Below are 25,396 nucleotides of genomic sequence, written 5' to 3'. Positions count from 1 at the left end.
ACTGACGAGTCTATCCTCAGGGTGCTCAGGAAAAATGGACACAGCTGCCTGAAATGCTGTAGCAGATGCTATTCCAGGCCACCAAAAGTACAAGTCCAGTGCTCTGCACAGACTTACTCATAGAGTAAAACATAAAGTGGAGAAGCAGAGATAAAAAAATACAACCTGGACACACATATATGTAAGATCCATCCATGTATAGGGATTTTTGGCAGGTTTCTCTTAAATCACACCTATCTTCCATGCTTAGGTTTTGAAATATTTGAGACATGACCCAGAAGAATGACATATGGAAACCAAAGAACTCCTCTGTGTTGATTGCAGCCAGGCTGGAGGACATGAGCAGGTATATTAATCAGGTGGATCTGCAGATACTTAGCAGAATTAAGCACATGACGCCATCTGGACCTGCAAGTGCTGAGCTTGAGGCAGAGTTGTTTATATGCAGGAAGCAAGCTAGTCTTTAAAGAAACAGAGGAGACTTCTGACTTCCCGGAACATCTGATCCCTGAGGGAAAGAGAGGAAGAGCTCAGCAAAGAATGCCTGGTTATTCTTCCCAAATTTTGCAGTTACATATCTCTATAAAACTCCTGGGATAAATGACTAAATGAATAAAGAGAGGTTAGAAGTTAACCGCCTATGGGGCTCTTCCATGGGTAAGTAAACATTTATAGAAAAAGAATTCAGACATAAGGATTATCCCTCAATATATTGCTTGTTTATATATACATTATTTTTGACTGTGTTGTATTTACGTACATTTCTAAGAATTGTATGTTAATTCACCAATTCTTCCATCCAGTGTTAATAACAGCTCTAGAATTGTACATGCTACAGACTAAATTTTTCATTTGAAAGTTTTCTAATTAATTATTTTTATATCCATCTATACTAATGTAATTTCTGTCTCTACTTTCTTTTAAATTTCCTGTTCTCCTTTGTAAATATTCTTCTTTTTTCCCTTTTCCTCTATTCTCTTGTAATACCATTTTAGAATGCTCTCTTTTATTTTCCTTTTCATTCAGAGAAAAGTAATCACTTCATTGCTTACATAGTTTCTTCTAAACTTTGTTTTCCTTGTGGGATTTGGAATTTTGATAGAAAGGCACCTCTTAAGGAGGAGCGTGTTTTTTTTTTTTTTTTTTGCTTCTTTTGTGTGTGTGTGTTTAGTCCTCTAATAATTGTATGCTTGCCTCCTTTGATCCTGCATGGACCCTAGTCCATAACCAACTCATTTTGGTGGCTCAAGCTCCTGCCCCATTATGTTACTGAAGATTTTGCAGATGTCACCCCTGAATGACTGGGCAGCTTGGTCCATGTTCCAGCCAGTTTCCTGTTACACTTTGAGCCAAACATTTTCATATAAATTGTTAACAGTGATTAAAGTCAACTTTAGCTGTTTTAAGTTTTCTTTCTGGGTTAGAGGAGCTCCTGTTTAATCGCTGGATTAAGCAGAGATGCTCTGACCTTTCCTTCTCCTGTGCTGTGCTTAGTCACTCAGTTGTCTCACTTTTGCAGCACCATGGACTGTAGTCTGCCAGGCTCTTCTCTCCATGGGAATTCTCCAGGCAAGGACACTGGAGCGGGTTGCCAAGCCCTCCTCCAGGGGATCTTCCCAACCCAGGGATCGCACCCAGGTTTCCCACATTGCAGGCAGTTTCTTTACTATCTGAGCCACAAGGGAAGCCCTCCTTCTCTTGATGCAGTTTTAACTTCAGTTCCCAAGAAGGTTCCCATAATTTTTCACATGGAACCAGGTGAGCTCCTGACTCTTTGTCTATAGTTGTTGAAGGTGATGAGAGAATGATGTGGAGAATCACTTTATTTCTGTTCTTTTAGGTATACAGAAATAAAAATGCTAAGTGATCAGTCATGTCAAATCTTTGTGACCCCATGGACTGTAGCCCACCAGTCTCCTCTGACCATGAAATTCTCCAGGCAGGAATACTGGAGTGGGTAGCCATTCCCCTCTGTAAGCGATCTTCCCAACCCAAGGATCTCCTGCATTGTAGGTGAATTCTTTACCGTCTAAGCCACCAGAGAAGCCAGTTGTACTAAACCAACACCCAGTACTTGGCTGGTGAGAATAGCTCCAGTTAAGTCATCTGCCTTTATAAATCTGTGTTGATTGATGGCAAACATATGTTTGTGTATAGAGATAAAAATTATATAAAAGTGTAGTAGTCAAAGGGTAAACATTTTGGACTAAGCTTCACAGCAAAATCTCTGCTCTTTGTCCCCATAGGGCTTCCCCATTCCAGTGAATCCGTCACTGTTATCCCAACAAACAGTCTTCTTTTAAAGCCTTCAGATGACTAGATGAGGCTCAATGACATTAACATGGATGTTGTCGTCATTGTTCAGTCACTCAGTTGTGTATGACTCTTTGTGACCCCCATGAACTAGGGTCAAACTCATGTCCATTGAGTCAATTATGCCACCCAACCATCTCGTCCTCTGTCGTCCTCTTCTCCTCCTGCCTTCAATCTTTCCAAGCATCAGGGTCTTTTCCAGTGAGTCAGTTCTTTGCACCAGGTGGCTAAAGTATTGGATTTCCAGCTTCAGCATCAGTTATTCTGGTGAACACTCAGGACTGATTAGGATGGACTGGTTTGAATCTCCTTGCAGTCCAAGGGATTCTCAAGAGTCTTCTCCAACACCACAGTTCAAAAGCATCAATTCTTCAATGCTCAACTTTCTTTATAGTCCAACTCTCACATCCATACATAACTATTGGAAAAAACATAGCTTTGACTAGACGGACCTTTGTTGGCAAAGTATTGTCTCTGCTTTTTAATATGCTGTCTAGGTAGGTCATGACTTTTCTTCCAAGACACAAGCATCTTTTAATTTCATGGCTGCAGTCACCATCTGCAGTGATTTTGGAGCCCCCCAAAATAAAGTCAGTCACTGTTTCATTTTTTTCCCCATATATTTACTTTGAAGTGATGGGACCAGATGCCATGATCTTCGTTTTTTGAATGTTGAGTTTTAAACCAACTTTTCCACTCTCCTCTTTCACCTTCTTCAAAAGGCTCTTTAATTTCTCTTTGCTTTCTGCCATAAGCATGATATCATCTGCATATATGAGTTTTTTTTATATTTCTCCTAGCAGTCTTGATTCCAGCTTGTGCTTCATCCAGCCCAACATTTTGCATGATGTACTCTGCATATAAGTTAAATAAACAAGGTGACAATATACAACCTTAACATACTCCTTTTCCAATTTTGAACCAGTCCCTTGTTCAGTGTGTACAAGTTTCTCAGGAAACAGGTGAGATGATCTGGTATTCCTATCTTTTTGAGAATTTTTCATAGTTTTTTGTTATCCACAGAGTCAAAGGCTTTCACATAGTCAGTGACGCAGAAGTAGATATCTGGGTACCATGGCCCTGCCATGTCGACTCATAACAAGTGGCCGTCACAGGGCTTCAGTCACCTCATTGCTTGATTGGGAAAGGTTCTCCTGCCAATCTGACTCTTGTATTTTTGTGAGCCATGAGTTCTTGACAACTGTCAGCTGTAGAAACAATTCCTGGTCACATGAGCCTCTCTTTATGACTGTTCCCAAAATGATAGCTAGCTTCTCCCAGGTCAGGTGAGCTGAGAGAGAAAACAGGAGTGGACACCCATTGTGGAAGCCAGTCTTTATAACCTAATTTCAGAACTAACATACCTATCATCTTTTCTGTGATACTGTGTTCCTTGGAGGTGTGTCGGTAAGTACAGTCCCCATTCCAAGAGAGGAGTCTGCCCATGAATTTGAGTGGCACAAAGTAGAGATCATTGGGAGCCATCCTAGAGGTTACACATCTCAATATGTGTATAAATTCAATTATGGTTTTATATGTATTTTCTGTGGCAGAAGATTGAGTCCTCATGGTGAATTTTTTTCCACTGACTTTTTTTTTTCAGTTTCAGACACTAAGAAGCATCTTTTTCACATAATCCTATTCCTCTGTATCTTTACCCTCCATGTCCTTCCCAGGTGGCTCAGCGGTAAAGAATCTACCTGCCAATACAGGAGACTCAAGAGACATGGGTTCGATCTATGGGTTAGGAAGACCCCTGGAAAGGAAATGGCAACCTGCTCCAGTATTCTTGATTGAGAAGTCCAGTGGATAGAGGGACGTGGCAGACTACAGTCCTTGAGTTCACAAAGAGTCCACCATGACTTAGCAACTAAATAACAACAAAATGTCTCATTGAAGAGTCAGTGATGTTGAGAAAGGGACTAAGGGCCATGTTCAGCATCAGACTGTTTGTTGTATGGTCTGCTTGGTAAGAATGTTTTTTATACTTTTAAAGTGTTTGCAAATCAAAGCAAGCAAATGAAATGAATAACATCAATAAAAGTGTAACAAAGGTTATATGTGGCCTTTAAAGCTTACAATTTTTAACTATCTGGTCCTATTAAAAAAAAAATTCCCAATGTTTATCTGGTTTTAGCTTTCAGAAATATAATAAAATATAAATGTGTTAGAAAATATCATTTGCCAAACTGTACTTTGAAATTAATATGGAACAAAAGGAAGACAAACGTCAGTTTTCCCTTTTATATTTTTTAGTGATCCAAGTTAACAAATCATTTATGATCCTAATTTTTCTACCTTTGATTTTCTCCAGAGTACATTTTTAAGAATCATATGAGATGGTAAACTTCAGCTTATTATCTTTGTGTGTGGAAAGCAAAGAACAAAAAAAGCTAATCCAGGGAAATCCCAGGGTAAATAACAGCCGTTGATATTTGAACTGTAGTAAGAGAATACTGGATTCATGAATTCCTTTCTGTAGGGTATTCAGCTTTTTGGCATATCACAGTAGGTAAAGCCTTCCAAAATGAAGAGAGGGCTCAAGTCAGCGTGTTTCTGAGAGCCAGCTTCAAAAAACCCCTGCATTTTGCCCATGGAGGGGACGGAGAAAGAAGAGAGGAAGTTAACAGTTTATTGATTGTTTAATATTTACAGAGTAGTTACAAACATAGGGGACCTGTTATACTTTTGAACAACCAGTGTATTTAATGAAAATGTTTTGAAATCCTACACCAAACTCTTCCTTGCATGCAAGTTCCATCAGGCTTGGAAAATAAGCAGATCCACTCAGCTTTTCATCTCTGTTGTTACACTCTACTGTCCCTGAGGATGGAAGCTGAGGGCTTGAGAGTAAACAGCAGAGGTCACTTTTTTTGTTTGTAGATCTCTTTGTTTGTTTAAAAATCCACATTTTTTTAAATTGTAAGACTTCCAAAGGTATCAATAGCAATTGTTGTTGTTTAGTCTCTATGTCATGTCTGACTCTTTCCAACTCCATGGACTGCAGCATGCCAGCCTTCCCCATCCTTTACTATTTTCTGTAGTTTGCTCAACATTGAGTTGGTGATACTATCTAACCGTGTCATCCTCTGCTACCTTCTTCTCCAGCCCTTAGTCTTTCCCAGCATCAAGGTCTTTTCCAGTGAGTCAGCACTTTGCATCAGGTGGCCAAAGTATTGGAGCCTCAGCTTCAGCATCAGTCTTCCCAGTGAATATTCAGGGTTGATTTCCTTTAGGATTGGCTGGTTTGACCTCCTTACAGTCCAGCAGACTCCTTTTAAAGAGTCTTCTCCAGCACCACAATTCGAAAGCAACAATTATTCTGTGCTTAGCCTTCTTTGCAGTCCAAATCTTATATTCGTACATGACTACTGAAAAGAGCAATGTTAACTTATTTATTGAGTCCCAATTACATATTAGGTATGATGTTTTTTGGCACTAGAGCTGGGTTCCATAGTGTACACTCATAAAGCACCATATTTTACTGCTTTCCGCAATGGATATGAAACAGACATTACAACCATTTTCTGATCTTCAAGCATTATGGCTTGCAGTTTTCAGGTTCTCATTTCATCAGTGCTGTTTTTCTTCATTGCTATTGTTTTATTTCCATTTGTTTCTTTTCCTAATAGTTTCTTCTGACCTTCTACTTGAAAACTGTATAATTATTATGCATTTTATATTTTCTGTATTTCTCTCAAATCTATATTTATTTTGGATTTTTATAATGGTGGAACAGTATTATTTTGGCGCTAAAGAACACTTAATCTGCCTTTTCTAGAGAAGGTACTCTAAATTTTCTCTTATTGGGCTAAGTCTTCTGGTTTTCTTAGTTCATAGAAAATATTAATTGTACTTTCTCAACACACATGCATAGCATTTATAATTTATTTTTTGGAAACATATTCTGCTATATTTTCAGGAAATTATATATTTTAAAGATCTACAATGTATTGAACATATATTATGCCCTAAGTTATAAATACTTAATTTTTATAACAGGGCTATAAATTGCTACATTTTATGCCTGCAAAGGAGTTTGGAGGCTAAATAACTTTCATTGATAGAATTTAACACCTATTCTAACTACTGTGTTATAGTGATAGTAATAGCAAGTCTTTATAACCATTTTTCTTTTATATTTCATATTTTGTGCATACATGCTAAGTTGCTTCAGTTGTGCCCAATTCTTTGTGATCCCATGGACTGTAGCCCACCTCAGTCCATGAGATTCTCCAGGGAAGAATACTGGAGTGGGTTGCTGTGCCCTCATCCTGGGGAATCTTCCCAACCTAGGGATTGAACCCATGTCTCTTATGTCGCCTACATTGGCAGGTGAATTCTTCACCATTAGTGCCACCTGGGAAGCCCTCACTATAAACGTATATATATTTTTATAATATATACTAATTTAGATATCTTTATTTTTGCTGGTAACTTAATAAGCCAGCTGTTACTAGACCCACTATTATAGCTACAAAATGGAAAGGCTCAGTAAAGTCTTAGTTGTTTAATCAGAGTGACCTGACTAAACCTGGCAAGATTGGGGAAAGAACTGTAGTCCCCTTTGTCTTACTTCAGTGACCTTTCCCCTGACCTGAATCATATAGCTATGGTTTTTCAGTGGAGAGTCTCAGTTTTATGCATAAACTCAGTCTACTTCTGCAACAGTGATGAAGTAAATGTTTTTCACAGTGAATATGGAAAAAGTTGGATCTGCAAGAGGGAGAAAATTCAGTTTTCTTCAAACAATTTTAGGTTTCTTTGGGACCCATTATATTTACCATAGTTTTCCTGATCATTTGTTTTCTTCAGGGGACGCTTAAAGCTGTATGCAGTTAAAAATGAAGGCTGTTGAGTTGCTTGAAGGCAATCTAGGTTGAACAAGAATTTGACTATCCTCAACAATGTGTCTTATCTTTACTTAGTAATGACATTTTTTTGAAAAGGAAAACTATTGCCCTGAGTATCCTAAAATTGATTTAATTTACCCAGCACAATTTTACCATGCTCTCATATTATATTTTATGACACTTTGAGCTCCTCATGTGCTATGATCTGAGACATATTTCCTCACACTGGGATCAGGGAGAAATACAAGCAGAGCTTTAAGTCAATGAATTAGTGGTGGCTTTGGAGAGGCAAGAGGTTCTTGTTTAATGGAAAAAAAAAAAAAAAGATCTTGTATCTTCTATTATGTATTTGTCTAATTGGTCATTTTGTTTGTATCAGCAAAATTTAATTCTTTCATTTCTTATGTGGTGATTTCATGAGTACAATAAATAAGATACTTTCCCTACCTTCATGAGCTAATAATCTAGAAGAGGCAAGCTAGTGAACAGACTTTCATAATAACAAGGGTTAAATGCTGTAAAATCTATGTACAAGGTGTGATAAGTGGGTCAAGAAGAGGCACCTAGCAAAGTCTTGGAAGAAAACACATCAAGAAGGCTTTATCTCATACTAACACATATATATGGAATTTAGAAAGGTGATAACGATAACCCTATATGCAAAACAGAAAAAGAGACACAGAAATACAGAACAGACTTTTGAACTTTGTGGGAGAATGTGAGGGTGGGATATTTCAAAAGAACAGCATGTATACTATCTATGGTGAAACAGATCACCAGCCCAGGTGGGATGCATGAGACAAGTGCTCCGGCCTGGTGCACTGGGAAGACCCAGAGGAATCGGGTGGAGAGGGAGGTGGGTGGGGGGATCGGGATTGGGAATACATGTAAATCCATGGCTGATTCATATCAATGTATGACAAAACCCACTGGAAAAAAAAATAATAATAATAATAAAAAAAAAAAAAAGAAGGCTTTATCTAAAAAGTGTTGCATAAAGCTTAAGAATGAGTTAGCCCTGGAAATAGGAGAAAAGGTACTGGAGTAAATGATACTGGTGCTTACTAAGAGGTCTAGCTTTCCTTTTCTGATAGGAAAAGATCCTTTGAAGTTAGACAAAGCCATGTGATTTGTTTGGCCAAGTGAATGTGACCCATGTGAGGGAAGGTGACAAGGTTTTTACTAGTGGATAGAGGCAATTAAGGACCAGGATGTTTGTTCCATGCTCTTGCTGTGATGCAGGGAATCCTGAAGACTCACTTTGGGATGTAAGCTCCTTAAGGTGGTGGAGCTGTCTGAGTCTTAGGCTGCTGATATTTTAGTGGTGTTTCTTAACATGTCACAGCTTGCCCTACATTGACTGACACATAACTTTTTTTTTCTAAGTGATAAATAATTCAAAACAAGGAGGTAGAGTGACAAGAAATAGCATGAAGCTATCTGCAGGGATTTAAATATGAAAGACTTTGTATGCTGATTTTAATTAATTTGGACTTTATCATCTTATTGACATGAAGGAATTGAAGTATTGTTAGCATAAAGTGGAGCTGCACAATCTTGATACTGTTGGCCTTTGAGAGCATGAGAATTCTTTGATGAGGAACTCTACCCTATCCATTGAGGATGCTTACCAGCATTCCTGTCTTACACTTATTGGCTGATAGTTGTGCCATCTTCCCCAGTTGTGGAAATCATAAATGTCTCCATATATTGCCAAATGTCTCCCAGAGGGCAAAATCACCCAGAGTTGAATTTATTGACATAAAGGAAAATGGATATAAGATAAGCAACATAGAATAACTGTCATGTTTATGAAAGATCATTTATATTTTCTAAACTGGAATATGCATAATTTTGAGTTTTTAAAAAAATGCCTCCAATTATAGCATTGAAACCAGGTTGGAGAAGGGCAATATGTATTGTGATGTTACCTCCTGATAAGGAAGTGGACATCATTTGGTTCCTGAAGAATTCCAAAAGTTCGGTTTGTTCCATGACTCTTCTGGCTTTTATCCCATACCTGTGTGACAAAGACATCTTAATAAAAGTTGATTATCCTAGAACTTCAAAACAGTCTGGTACTCTGAATTAAATAGAAAAATTTCTAGCTATATTATGAGTGGTTATACCATAAAAAAGTTTGGACTTTGATGTATGAATGATCAATGGAGAGAATTGGATAATTATCTAATCCAGTGGCTAGCGTTGGCTGGAAATATAGTACGTTCTAACCAACCTTTTGCTGATTGATGCAGCTTGTTATAATTTAGGGTGAGTTTAAGAGCTGTAGATCTGGATATTAATCTTAACTTGGCTATATTGCCATCATGGTTTGTATCAAGATTTTTACCTTATGTTTCAATTTCATTATTCATATAATGAAAGTGAAAGTGTGCTAATAATATTGTTTCATTTAATCATTCTAAACATTAAGATAATGTTTAGATTGATAGAATTATACCAAATTGAATATAAATACAGTTGCTTATCTTGGAATTTTCCAAGATAGTTAGACTACATTTTTTTAATGCTTGAATGAAATTAGATATGTCAGCTGTCTTACTTACACTCTATGTTTTGCTGGTGTTTGCTTTTATGGCATCAAAATATCTTGTTATCCTCAAATTCCTTTGTATTTTATCCTAAGAGAATTGGGAGATGTCACAGCATTGAGCCACTACAGTAGAACAATAGGATCAATTTAAGAAGATGATTTGAGATGCTCAGTGGGGAATGAATTGAGCGTTGCCAGAACCAAGTCAAGCAGCAGTTATTACAATGCTGTAATATATATAAAAGTAAGTTGCTGGTGTTTTGCTAAGTTAATGGGAAACAGTGCTGTGAAATGTCAACGGAATTATGCAAGATTTATCTTGACTTGGTGGTTGATTTGATGTTTGGGATGGGAGAGTGGAAGAAATCAATGATGTGTCCAGGTTTTCCTTATTAATCTGGGTGCATAGTGTTGCTGACAGAGAACACCAAAAGGAAATAAGTATGGGGAGAGAATGATGATGGTGAATGTTAGGGTTTTACTGGAATTTCAAGCTGGATTATCATTTGGCTATTTAGGACTAGAACTCAGGTAAGAGAAATAGCCTGAAGGTATTGATCAAAAAGTGATTAGTATGCTGATAGATTATAATATTAATAAGTGAAATTACCTGGGCCAAGTGTACAAAGTGAAAAGAAAGGAGAGTTGCGGATAGAAGAAATTCTGATTCTCAAGGTGCAGCTGAAGAAGAATGCTAAATAGAGATGGGGAAGGTAGAAGGAAAAACCAACATACCACTGCATCTTGGAGGCCAAAGTAAACAACTGCTTTAAAAAAGAAAAAAAAAACAACAACTAAATTTATCGATAGTAACGGGCTTCCCAGGTGACTCAGTGGTAGAGAATCTGCCTGCCAAGCAGGAGACACAGGTTCAATCCCTGGGTTCGGAACATGCTCTGGAGAAGGAAATGGCAACCCACCCCAGTATTCTTGCCTGGAGAATCCCACGGAGAAAGGAGCCTGGTGGGCTACAGTCCATGGGGTCACAAGAGTCAGATACAGCTTAGTGACTAAACCACCACCACCAATAGAGTAACAACAGTAGTCATGAAAGAAATATGGCACTGCTCTGGTAGAAAGAAAGCAACTTCAGGGAAAATTCTTAATGACTTCCTAATTAGAAATGATAGCCCTCCTTTAAATTACACTTGAGAGTCCAAGATAAAAAGGCCTTAGGACATTTCCTGCGTTATGCTCTTGCGTGCATGCTATGTCGCTTCAGCCATGTCGCACTGTTTGCGACCCTCGGTACTATGGTCCACCAGGTTCCTCTGTCCAAGGGATTCTCCAGGCAAGAATACCAGAGTGGTTGCCTTGCCCTCCTCCAGGGGATCCTCTTGACCAAGAGAGGAACCGGTGTCTCCTACATTGGCAAGCAGGTTCTTTTTTTAATTTGTTTTCTTTTTTAACTTATTTTTATTTGGAAGAAAATTTCTTTACGATATTTTGTTAGGTTCTGTCATACGTCAACATGAATCAGCCATAGGTATACATATGGCCCCTCCCTCTTTTTTTCTTTTTTTAAAATTTATTTTAGTTGGAGGCTAATTGCTTTATAATATTGTGGTGGTTTCTGCCATACATTCACCTGAATCAGCTGTGGGTGTACATGTGTTCCCCATCCTGACCCCCCCTCCCACCTCCCTCCCCATCCCATCCCTCAGGGTCTTCCCAGTGCACCAGCCCTAAGCACCCTGACTCATGCATCGAACCTGGGCTGGCAGTCTATTTCACATGTGATAACATACGCGTTTCAATGCTATTCTCTCAAATAATCCCACCCTCGCCTTCTCCCACAGAGTTCAAAAGTCTGTTCCTTACATCTGTGTCTCTTTTGCTGTCTCACATATAGGGTCATTGTTGCCACCTTTCTAAATTCCGTATATATGCATTAATATACTGTATTGGTGTTTTCCTTTCTGACTTACTTCGCTCTATATAAAAGGCTTCAGTTTCATCCATCTCATTAGAACTGATGCAAATTCATTCTTTTCAATAGCCGAGTAATATTCCATTGTGTATATGTAGCACAGCTTTCTTATCTATTCTTCTGCTGATGGACATCTAGGTTGCTTCCATGTCCTGGCTATTATAAACAGTGCTGCGATGAACATTGGAGTACACGTGTCTCTTTCAATTCTGCTTTCCTCGGTGTGTATGCCCAGCAGTGGGATTGCTGGGTCATATGGCAGTTCTATTTCCAGTTTTTTAAGGAATCTCCACACTGTTCTCCACAGTGGCTGCACTAGTTTGCATTCCCACCAACAGTGTCAGAGGGTCCCTTTTCCCCACATCCTCTCCAGCATTTGCTGTTTGTGCTAGTGCCACCTGGGAAGCGTTATACTCTTAAACCATCTCAATCTTTAAAAACTTAATATCTTTCCATGTACCATGTGCATTGGATAACTGTCCGGGTTTGAAGAGCACAGAGGAGGGGACTTGCTTTTTCATCTTTGCAATGGCTATGTTTTTCTCATTCTTAAAAATTTCTCACTTTCATAGCATCTAGGGACATTGTGTTCAATACTATGATCCTTTCTGATGGGAGCACAATTAAAGTTATCCTTTCCCCCATTACTCCATGTCTGGTTCTTAATAGTGAAATGCTAAATATGGTGCACATATCCTCTTAATGCTGATGGCCCAGTAAATTGTAGATAAGACAATTTACGCATAAAAAGGAAGCTGTATCCTCAAAAACTTTTAAAATGGGGTGGAGAAAAGGTAGCAAAATGTAAATATACACTGACAAACTCACTAATGATGTTTACTTTGTTACTTAGCTGCTGTTACCTAGATTGGGTCACTCAAAAATAGAATTTCTGTTCAGCTTTAATAACAGTCCTTGTGTTCCTTATTTTATTTCAGGCATGATGTAAGAGTGGCAATTTCAGAGTAAGCAGCTGGACTAAGGCTATTCATTAGCAATTGTACAACATATCATAGGAAAAAGTAATGTTCCATTCAAGTATGTATTTCAGAATCTTAACTCCCTAACTGAATGTCTCTTACACCCTATATACATAATGACATTATTTTTCATTAATAAGATAAGACTGAAAACATTTAAATAAATTTCAAAGTTTAAGATAAACTTTTTAAAAAACAGCAGTGTGAAAACCTTGTATTATGAATTACCGCGCTGGGAAAAAACAATCTGTCTCATTAGCTTGATTTTTTGCTAAGCCCAGCTGGGCCTTTCCAGTGATCTGGGGAGTTGAGGTGATCATGAGCCAATGATTGTTCATTTGTATGAACAGCCAGTATAAGTGGCCAACAATAGTTACCCACACTCAGCATCTGTGCATAGACACTGATAGGGGTAATTGTGATGGCAGCCAAAAATGGCAAACCCCAGCATGTCCTGGGCTTGAACACAGCTATTCAAATGAAAATGCATTTTCAGATTGCCTGTAATGGTGTAAATTCCTCAGTGAATTTGACCTATATCATCATGGATGGATTATGGTTCCAAAGTCTGGCTCAATTCTACTCCAGATTGACTACCAATCATATTAAGAAAAGTTAGATAAAAAACAAACAAGCTAATGCAAATTTCCGGCATATATTAAGCAGAAGACAAAACGGATGCTAGCATACTAGCAGTTTTTCTTCTCAAGTCATGAACACTGTTTATTTTACTGTTATAAACTAGAAAAGTTTCTCATATATATATGTATATCTATATATTGTGTATAAATGTTTATTTAATGTAAACATTTATTTTGCATTGATTGATTAATGAACTTAGAGGCTTATATTTGTACAGTTGTACATATATTTGTATATTATCTAGTTATATGTTTTATTTTTAGTATTTTTTCCTGGCAACCTTTTATTATGGTAACCTATCCTCTTTGATATAATGCCATTCATTCATTAATTCATTCTTTGAATAAAAACCTATTAAATAATTACTCTGTTGAAAGTTTAATCTATGTAATAAATGGTTGACTGTGTCTCATGGAGAATTGTGTCCATTTCGAGTGTGATGGATTTCATCTGCACCGTGGTTTAAATTGGTTGTTTTCTAAAGGTGTTTTCCTAACACCTGGTTGTTTTTTCAGAAGATATATTTCCATGTTCTTTAGGAAAGATTCTAATTCAGTACTTTGAAAACCAGCCTGGATATCTGATTTTCTGACACATGTTCCTGGATGACTGTGAAGTGATCGTTGTGAAAATCATCTTTTCAGACACTGATCTCTCTAATTAAATGATACTACCCAGACAAAAGTTATTGAAGAAGAGACAGAGAAATAAAGATAGAGAGAAAATAATATTGCAATAATAAGGTTTTATACATTAGAAATTACATATATCGTTTCTACTTTTCTCCTTACCTAGGCACTGACTCAAATGTGTTGATATCTAATATTTGTGTCTTTGAATAACAAAGTCTCTTTTGTATGTGTTTCAATTTATAAAACTGTGTTTATGTTTTACTTATTGACTCAACAATAAAAATGAATATATATATGTTACTTAATACTTTCATTTATATAGAAAAATCTTTAAAAGTTATCATTTGAAGTAAAGATAAATGATGTACCTTCAAAGTTAGGGAAAAATTGTAGGAATAAATAAGTGGATATATAACTTGACTATTTAAATTATTTCTTTGTATGCTTCTAACACATTCATTTCTTTCATCTGTATGGCTTTCACAATTCCTCTGAACCAACAGTACTATTAAGAGCATGACTTCCTATGGAAACTTTGAGAGTTTCTTGGTGCAGGAATAGAACTCATACAATATTGTAGCTGTACCGTAACTTACCCCATATTGTATGACTCATCTTTTACATGTAGCAGTATTCTCATTTGGGGAACATCACTGATGCAAAGTAAGTACAAATCCCTGTCCATCATGCTATCAGCTATAAAAAGTGGCACTTCAGATCATTGTTAAGGAATGATCAGAACTTTTTGTTGTTGTAAAAGAGAGGAAAACTTTTCAGGAAGAGGGAAAGCCATGTACAGAATCGGGGAAAAGTAAAAGTTCATGACTTGCTCTCCAATGGATAAAAGTGCATTTATCTGAGGGCTATGAGTAGTTGAGATTTCAAGACATGCAGTTATAGAGGCAAGTTGAATTTAAGCCCTAAAGAGCTTTGTGGATTACAGAGGTCCCTATAAGGATTTTAGCAGGAGACCATCACAATTTGATTTCTGATGTTAGACACTCTCCTGAGGGAATATTAGACTGGATGGAAAAAAAGGAAATATCTGCTAAAAATTGAAAAAAAAGTAATAATTACACATATAGAATGACGACAACCAAAACTAATATTTACTGGTCCTTTGCTGTGTCTTAGAGCCTCTTCTGAACACATATAATGCATTGTCTCAGCTAATTCTTGTTCTAACCTAGAGAGATTGTTATTGTCCTCATTTTACAGATGAGGAAACATTCTGAGAGTTGAAGCGATTATACCCAGTGTAATGTAGGCCTTGTGCATTTTGCAATGTGAGAGTCTTTTAATAAGAAAAAAAAAAAAAGAATTGAGAGTGACAAATACAAAATTAGGTCAAAATTCATTTGTATTTCAGATGAGAAAATGAAACAAAATAAATTATAAATTTTACAAAGTTAACATATTGCCTAAATGCCCTCAAATCAGAAAAAAAAATGCATTAATTCTATAGTAAATACTAGATTATATACTCCTATAATCTTCTTTTCCTATATTTTGAGGGTACATAATCTATCTTCAAATGATACTTTTTAAAGATTTTTCTATATAAATAAAGAGAATCAATTTTCCCTGTGGTATAATTGTTTAAAATAATATTTTAAATGTACTAATAGATTATAAGTGTTTTTGAAGGCTAACACATTTGCTTGCTGTCCAGTTGGAAAATCTGTCTTTTTTTTTTTTTTTTCTTTTTATAAGTTATATAATCTGGAAGTACCAAAATTCAAAGTCGTTTTTGCCATGAAGCTCAGTATCTCTCCTTTTTATCACAATGCTGGGTAAATCAACTGAGGGGGAGGTGTGGTGGCAATGTGCTATATGTTTGAGTCCTCCCAAAATTCATACATTACAACCTAATAGTTAGAGTGATAGTAGAGTATCAGAAGGGGAAGCTTTCAGGAGGTGTGTCGGTGGCACTAGTGGTAAAGTGCCTGCCAATCCTGCCTGCCACTGCAGGAGACATGAGTATCTTCCCTGAGTTGGGAAGATCCCCTGGAGGAGGGCAAGGCAACCCACTCCAGTATTCTTGCCTGGAGAATCTCATGGGCAGAGGAGCCTGGCAGGCAACGGTCCATAGGGTCACAAAGAGTTGGACATGGCTGAAATGACCTAGTACTCACACACAGATTATGAAAGTGGAGCCCTTATAAATGGGACTAGTGCTTTTATAAAAGAGATTCCACAGATATCCTTAGTTCCTTGCATCATTTGAGAACACAGCAAAAAAAAGGCACCATCAGTGAACCAGAGAGCAGGTCCTTACCAGACACTAAATTTGCTTCTTTCATCTTGGATTTGATCTTGGATTTCCCAGCCTCCATAACTATGCAATTTTGTTTTAGCAGCCTGAGTAGGCTGAGATATAAGGCTAGCAATTAGCAATAGCATAATTATAAGTGGAATTGACTATGAATCATATAACTGTTATACCATTAAACCAACTAAACATATATCCAAGTCAAGTTCTCTTTAAGCTGCATCCACAAAATTGTTTCCTACTACCCCAATGCCACATGATACAAAGAGAGTGAAACAAATGAAGATATGGTGAAAAAGATAATGGTTTTATTCAATTTGATTAAATTATTTACCTTATATTGAAAAATTTGTGATAGCATATCATGATGTGGTACACATTGCTTTGACCTGGATCTTAGAAAGGTCTGTACAATTGAATGTCCTTGAATCTTAAACATCACTGACTATGTGGTAAATCTACTTCTGTTTGTAACAAATTCCTTCAGTATCTCCCCAGGTATTTGATTGTTATACTGGCCCATCATATACTGGGCATCAAATCTATGCCCAGGGTTAAGAAGGCAGAGTTAACTGCTTTTTCTCTCTTTTTTGGTAGCAATTTCATTATACTTGTTATTGTATACTGATAACATATTTCTTTTTATCGATTAAAATTAAAGCCAGAAAGGAAAATGTCACAACTTGCTATGGTAGCCCAGATGTTAGGTTACTCCTTCTGTTTCTAAGTAGACAGAAGGCTGTATTGGAAATCTGCTGTCTCCTTAAGATCACTTGTAAACTGTTACTCTGTGACCTAGATTCAGGGACACTTTTTCTTTGAGTTTTTGCTGCCGATTATATCTTGCTGTGATTTGAAAGCATCTGGGAGATTCTTTCATAAAGATTTAGGATTAATTCCTGACTAATTACTGATTAATTTCTAACCTAGGCTAAATCCTTGTTATTCACATACGCCTAACAGCAGCATCACCATCAAGAGAGGATCTGTTAGAAATGCAGAGTCTCCATCTCACTCCAATCCACTGAATCAGACTTCATCTTTTAAAAGATCCCTAAGGGATTCTAGTATAGATTAAGGTTTGAAAAACCTGGCCTTGATATGGTTAATTACCTGAATTGTTTTGGTCAGCTTCATGAAAGTTTTGGCCCACTTAATTTTCTCTTTGACTTTCCACCCAAATCCTTAATTAAGGATACATTGTGATTTTCGCTGGAGAAGGCAATGGCACCCCACTCCAATACTCTTGCCTGGAAAATCCCATGGATGGAGGAGCCTGGTAGGCTGCAGTCCATGGGGTCGCAAAGAGTCGGACACGACTGAGCGACTTCACTTTCACTTTTCACTTTCACACATTGGAGAAGGAAATGGCAGCCCACTCCACTGTTCTTGCCTGGAGAATCCCAGGGATGGGGGAACCTCGTGGGCTGCCGTCTATGGGGTCGCACAGAGGCGGACACGACTGAAGTGACTTAGCAGCAGCAGTGATTTTCGCATATGTGAGGTACTAGCCTCAGAAGTGAATAACCACACAAATTTGAAACTTATTGTCCTGGTTCTACAAATGTGTTTCTACAATCTATTGAGTCCTTCTGTCATTTGGATACATTCAACATAAGGTATATTTAATCTTATAACAAAAACAGTTGATTTTCAGTACAGAAAATATAGAAAGCACAGGAATATAGAAAAATTAATATGTGATGTATAAAATTGTATAATATACTAATACATATATTCTCACCACTCAAAGACATTTTAATATAAGACTTCTATTATTTATCTTTTAAGTTTGTGTATATAATATATAGGTCCTCCCTGGTTGTTCAGATGGTTAAGAATCTGCCTGCAATGCAGGAGACCCAGGTTCAATTCCTGGGTTGAAAAGATCCACTGGAGAAGGGAATGGCAACTCACTCCAGTATTCTTGCCTGGAGAATTGAATGGACAGAGGAGCCTGGCGAGCTGCAGTCCATTGGGTCACAAAAAGTCAGGTGTGGCTGAGTTACTGACACTTTCACATATCATATATGTCTGATAGTTTTTGATATAAACTTAGCTTTATACCACAAGTATTTTTTCCATACCATTGTAAACTCTTTTAAAGAAGTATAATGATTATATCTTAGTCCATTTAGGATATACTGAAAAATGCATAATTTCCCTATTCTTGATCTGAGATTATTTCTAATGTTTCTCAAGAAATATGTGTGTCATATAAATGTATATTCAGAATTTTTCTGTTTCAGTTTATTGCTTTTAGTAAATTCCTGCAGGTAGAATTTCAGGGTAAGGAAGAAATGCTTATTTCAATTGTCTTGATATAGATTTACTTCTAGTCAGCATGATGTCTTTTTTTTTCCTTTGCCTGTGTAATATCATCAAAAAAGGAAAACTAAGAAAGAATCATTGCCATATTTTTTTCACTTCCTTCCCCATTTATTTCTCATTGTGCTTAAAGCCTTTCCATCACCCCCAGAGCCAACCTAAAATGTATCTCACTGTGCTTCTGTGGATATTCTAATTACCAAATACAGTGATTTTGTTTTCAATGCCCCACCTTAAGTATCTGACTTCTACTTATTACTGTGATTCCTTCTAACCTTATATACTTTGCATACCTTCTATATAGAGTTGACCAGTTTTTTCACTGTGCTGTCATTAACCCTAAACTCTGCCCCTGGTATTGTTTTGCAAGTTTGCCTACTCTCTTAAGCTGAAAGAACCTTGAGGATGATGACTGTTATTCTGTTTCCCCACTGCTCCACCAAATCCCTGCCCCAGAGTAGGTGCTTGACAGATGATGAATTGAATTGGGCTCATCTTAAGTGATTGTGGGCATATGGCCATTTGATCATGTGAACTTTCTTTGGCTTATGGTCTTTGCTTTCAGTCCTGGTTTTCCTCTTACTACATAGAGCATTTCCTCTGTCATTTTTCTACTACTCCTGACAAGGTGGATGCAGGATCACCAACAGGTAATGAGGAACGGTATTTAGGAAAAATGGAATATTTAGTAGACATACTCATGATTTCAGTAAATGCTAGCTAGATTACACTATGGTGAAAGCACACCAAAACATTATAATGGCTTACAACAGTTTACTCCTAAATATCCAGCATGGATCAGCTTCAGTTTTGCTGCACACCATTTACACCATTTCCACTCATGGAGCCAAGCTGAGGAAACAGCCTCTGGCTTGAACATGGTTCTCATGACAGAGGAGGAAAAGAACTTGGCTCTAAAGTTTCTGCTTGCAAGAAACACGTTCCATGGGCCAAAGTAAGTCATATATCTAAGCCTGATGCCAGAGAGGAAGTATTTTAGGAGAATAAAATATACCACAATGATTAGTTCAGTACTTTCTCTATAATATAAATTACTGAAACAATTCTGAGAGGAGGAGTTTAAAAATATTATAGAATCATGATATATGTCAGACTTACCAGGAAATCAATCATTAAAACAAGTAGAATTTCATTGTCTGAAGGTGAAAAAAAATTACTGAGTATTACTTTCTGTATTGGAAAAATATATACTTCTGAATGTTTAAAAAAGTTTAATATAGTTTGTAATTATCATTCATTTTATTCACTCTCTACTTTGTGTTCATATTCCCATGATTAAATTGTATCAGGAGTAGTAATGGATACTTACTGAACAAGAAAAATGTTCTAGGACCTGTGCTAAAAGACCATTTATTTTATCATTTTATCTTCACAGCACCCTTTTGTAGTAAGGACTTTTACTGTCTCTATTTGATAAATGAGCAAACTGAGGCAGAGAGAAGTAAAATAACTTGCCTGAGGTAGCCTTTAAATGAAGTGGTGGGAAAGTGTTAGAGTAGGGCTCTGCTGACTTCTGCCACTGCTGCTAAAGCTCCTGTTACATGTAACTTTAGCACTTTTTTTCATAGAAATGAAATTTTCTTGAGTTTTCTTGCTGTGTATGCTATTCTTTAAGAGAGGCAGTAACTAGCAAATGTGGCTTTTTATTTTTCCATCCTTCAGTTCAGTTCAGTAGCTCATTCATGTCCTACTCTTTGCAACCCCATGAATTGCCACATGCCAGGCCTCCATGTCCATCACCAGTTCCCAGGGTTTACCCAAACTCATGTCCATTGAGTCGGTGATGCCATCCAGTCACCTCATCATCTGTTGTCCCCTTCTCCTCCTGACCCCAATCCTTACCAGCATCAGGGTCTTTACCAATGAGTCAACTCTTTGGATGAGGTGGCCAAAGTATTGGAGCTTCAGCTTCAACATCAGTCCTTCCAACACCCAGGACTGATCTCCTTTAGGACAGACTGGTTGGATCTCCTTGCAGTCCAAGGGACTCTCAAGAGTCCTCTCTAACACCACAGTTCAAAACAATCAATTCTTCGGCACTCAGCTTTCTTCACAGTCCAACTCTCACATCCATACATGACAGAAAAAACCATAGCCTTGACTAGATTTTGTTGGCAAAGTAATGTCTCTGCTTTTTAATCCGCTATCTAGGTTGGACATAACTTTCCTTCCAAGGAGTAAGTGTCTTTTAATTTCATGGCTGCAATCACCATCTGCAGTGATTTTGGAGCCCAAAACAATAAACTCTGACACTGTTTCTACTCTTTCCCCATTTATTTCCCATGAAGTGATGGGACCAGATGCCATGATCTTAGTTTTCTGAATGTTGAGCTTTAAGCCAACTTTTTCACTCTCCTCTTTCACTTTCATCAAGAGGCTTTTTAGTTCCTCTTCACTTTCTGCCATAAGGGTGGTATCATCTGCATATCTGAGGTTATTGATATTTTTCCCGGCAATCTTGATTCCAGCTTGTGCTTCTTCCAGCCCAGCGTTTCTCATGATGTACTCTGTGTATAAGGTAAGTAAGCAGGGTGACAATATACAGCCTTGACACACTCCTTTTCCTATTTGGAACTAGTCTGTTGCCCCATGTCCAGTTCTAACTGTTGCTTCCTGACCTGCATATATGTTTCTCAAGAGGTAGGTCGGGTGGTCTGGTATTCCCATCTCTTTCAGAATTTTCCACAGTTTATTGTGATCCACACAGTCAAAGGCTTTGGCATAGTCAATAAAGCAGAAATAGATGTTTTCCTGGAACTGTCTTGCTTTTTCGATGATCCAGCGGATGTTTTGACAATTTGATCTCTGGTTCCTCTGCCTTTTCTAAAACCAGCTTGAACATCTGGAAGTTCTCGGTTCACGTATTGCTGAAGCCTGGCTTGGAGAATTTTGAGCATTACTTTGCTAGCGTGTGAGATGAACGCAATTGTGTGGTAGTTTGAGCTTTCTTTGGGATTGAAATGAATACTGACCTTTTCCAGTCCTGTGGCCACTGCTGAGTTTTCCAAATTTGCTGGCATATTGAATGCAGCACTTTAACAGCATCATCTTTCAGGATTTGAAATAGCTCAACTGGAATTCCATCATCTCCACTAGCTTTGTTCGGAGTGATGCTTTCTAAGGCCCACTTGACTTTGAACTCCCAGATGTCTGGCTCTAGGTGAGTGAGTGATCCCACCATCATGATTATCTGGGTCATGAAGATCTTTTTTGTACAGTTCTTCTGTGTATTCTTGCCACCTCTTCTTAATATCTTCTGCTTCAGTTAAGTCCGTACCATTTCTGTCCTTTATCGAGGCCACCTTTGCATGAAATGTTCCCTTGGTATCTCTAAGTTTCTTGAAGAGATCTCTAGTCTTTTCCATTCTGTTGTTTTCTTCTATTTCTTTGCATTGATCGCTGAGGAAGGCTTTCTTATCTCTCCTTGCTATTCTTTGGAACTTTGCATTCAAATGGGAATATCTTTCTTTTTTCATTTGTTTTTCACTTCTTTTCTTTTCATAGCTATTTGTAAGGCCTCCTCAGATAGCCATTTTGCTTTTTGCATTTCTTTTCCATGCTTATTAGGGTATAAGTGACAATTGTATCATATTTAGGGTATCTAAGGTAGTATTTTTTTTTTTATTATATATATATACACATTGCCAGCAAAGATCCATCTAGTCAAGGCTATGGTTTTTCCAGTAGTCATATATGGAAGTAAGAGTTGGAGTATAAATAAAGCTGAGCACCAAAGACTTGATGCTTTTGAACTGTGCTGTTAGAGAAGACTCTTGAAAGTCCCTTGGACTGCAAGGAGATTCAACCAGTTCATCCTAAAGGAGATCAGTCCTGAGTGGTCATTGGAAGGACTGTTGTTGAAGCTGAAATTCCAATACTTTGGCCACCTCATGTGATGAGCTGACTCATTTGAAAAGACCCTGATGCTGGGAAAGATTGAAGGCAGGAGGAGAAAGGGACCTGACAGAGGATGAGATGGTTGGATGGGATCACCAACTCAATGGACATGAGTTTGTGTAAACTCCAGGAGTTGGTGATGGACATGGAGGCCTGGCGTGCTGCAGTCCATGGGGTCGCAGAGAGTCGGACACGCCTGAGCAACTGAATGGAACTGAGCTGAACATTGTGAAATGTGTCCCATCATCCAGTTCATTAACACATCCATCACCTCACATATTTCCCTTTTTTTTTTTTTTCCCTAAGAGCACTCTCTTAGCAAATTTCAGTTATACATTACACTATTATCAACTACAGGCTCTATTTTGTATGTTAGAGACTCAAACTCTGTTGAGCTTATAACTGAAAGTTGATACCCTTCTACCAACCTCTCCTTATTTCCCCCAGCCCCAGCTGGTGACTTCCATCATTCTCCCCTCTTTCTATAAGTTCATTTTTTCTTTTGTTTTTGCTTTTTTCTACATAGTAGTGCTAGTGTACAATATTAGTCTTTGTGTGTCTGACATTTCGCTTAGCATAATGCCATCAAAAGTCCATCCATGTTGCCACAAAAGGCGTGAATTCCTTCTTTTGTGACTGAATAATATTCCATTGTAAATATATACCACATTTTCTTTATCCCTGCATCTCTTGGTGGACACCTAGGTTGTTTCTGTACCTTGGTTATTGTGAATAATGCTTCAGTGAAGATGGGAATTCAGATATTTTTCAAGATAATGATTTAATTTCTTATTGATTAAATAATATTCATCATTTAAAATCAATAAAATAACATAAATTAAATCAACCATAATAATTAAGAACTGGGTTTACTGGATCATATGGCGGTTCTGTTTTTAATTTCATGAGGCACCTCCAGACTGTTTTCCTTGTGGCTCCACCAGTTTACATTCTCAACAGGAGTAAACAAGGGCTCCCTTTTCTCCATGTCCTTGCCAACATTTATCTCTTATTTTTTTCATAGTAAACATCCTAACAGGTATGAAATAATATCTCATTGTGGTTTTGATTTGCATTCCCTGTTGATTAGTGATGTTAAGCATTTTTTTTAGTGTACCTATAGGCCATTTACCTTTTCATACTGTTCATGGGGTTCTCAAGGCAAGAATTCTGAAGTGGTTTGCCGTTCCCTTCTCCCGTGGACCACATTCTGTCAGACCTCTCCACCGTGACCCGGCCATCTTGGGTGGCCCCCCACGGCATGGCTTGGTTTCACTGAGTTAGACAAGGCTGTGGTCCTGTGATCAGATTGGCTAGTTGTCTGTGATTGTGGTTTTAGTGTGTCTGCCCCTGATGCCCTCTCAGAACACCTACTGTCTTACTTGGGTTTCTCTTACCTTGGACGTGGGCTATCTCTTCACAGCTGCTCCAGCAAGGTGCAGCCGCTGCTCCTTACCTTGAACGAGGGGTATCTCCTCACGGCAGCGCCTCCTGACCTTGAACGTGGAGTAGCTCCTCTCGGCCCCTGCGCCTACCAGCCGCCTCCTTGGACTTGGGTTAAGTACAGCTTCAACCGTAAATAGCCTAATAATCCAAGCCAGTGATTATCAAAATGTAATCTGCAGTATCTGCTTCAGAATCATTTGAAGTTTGTATTTTGAAAATGCAGACTCACACCTACTAGAAATTAGAATGAGTGATATTTAAACCTGCATTTTGAACAAACTCCCCACATACTCAAACCATCCAAAAATGTACAATACAGTAGAGTCAAGTTCTGCAGACACTGTTCGAAAGCTGCTCCCTCCTCCTAGCTGGAGGAGAGTCTGCGGCATAACTCATCCCTTCCCTTTCCGCCGGGTCTCCGGACACTGGGCCACACGCCACAGGATTTCTGATCACAGGTATAGGAGATCCAAACAATCTATCCTAAAGGAGATCAGTCCTGGGTGTTCATTGGAAGGACTGATCCTGAAGCTGAAACTCCAATACTTTGGCCACGTCATGCGAAGAATTGACTCATTAGAAGAGACTGTGATGCTAGGAGGGATTGGAGGCAGGAGGTGAAGGGGATGACAGAGGATGAGATGGCTGGATGGCATCACCGACTCGATGGGCATGAGTTTGAGTAAACTCCGGGAGTTGGTGATGGACGGGGAGGCCTGGCGTGCTGCAGTTCATGTGGTCGCAAAGAGTCGGACACGACTGAGCGACTGAACTGAACTGAACTGAACCCTTTATAATTTCTCATTTTGAGTCCTCCAATTATCTTTGAGATAGTTCTTCAATTTGCTAAAAACAGTTGAGAAATTCTTTTAACTTTATGACTTTTAAATATTTAATGAGAGCTTTAAAGTTTAATACTCTCTATATTAAGAAGGATGTTTTTACCTTTGTAATAGTTTACAAATTGGTCTTCTTTCTTTTATAGCAGGTTTTATATTAGAATCAGTAATGTACCCATTTGAGAATAATTTATTCTGGAAGACTTTTATATGTTAGTGTTAGTTCTGCTTAACTATAAATATTTTGGGTAAATGGAGATGTATGTAATTATCTCTCGCTAATAGTAGAAATACGTTTTTCATGTGCTACAAAGAGGCAATCTGACTCAGTTCTGAGACACATTGACATGAGAATTACCATTTGCAAACTGTCTGACCTTGGAGAAGCATCTCTAACTCTCTAAGCTTCAGTTACGTCATTTGTAAAATAGAAATGACAATAACCACATGGCTACATGAAGATTCTGTGGGGAAAATTTGCATAGTAGCTAGCCAGTTCTGCATATAGAATTCTCTCAACATAGGTCAGTTGTCTTTTTATATTTATAAGCATTCCACTTTAAATATTGAAGAAAACAAGTTTAAAAGAGATGTAGCTTACAGCAATAGAAGAATGTAAGCACAAATGTGTTATAGTAGGAAGAGCTCTTTTGAGGGGCTGATCCATTGACTCATGATTGAGATATCCA

This window comes from Dama dama, chromosome 17 (assembly GCF_033118175.1).
Source record: "Dama dama isolate Ldn47 chromosome 17, ASM3311817v1, whole genome shotgun sequence".
Lineage (NCBI taxonomy): Eukaryota > Metazoa > Chordata > Mammalia > Artiodactyla > Cervidae > Dama > Dama dama.
Note: the sequence above shows the minus strand (reverse complement) of the source record.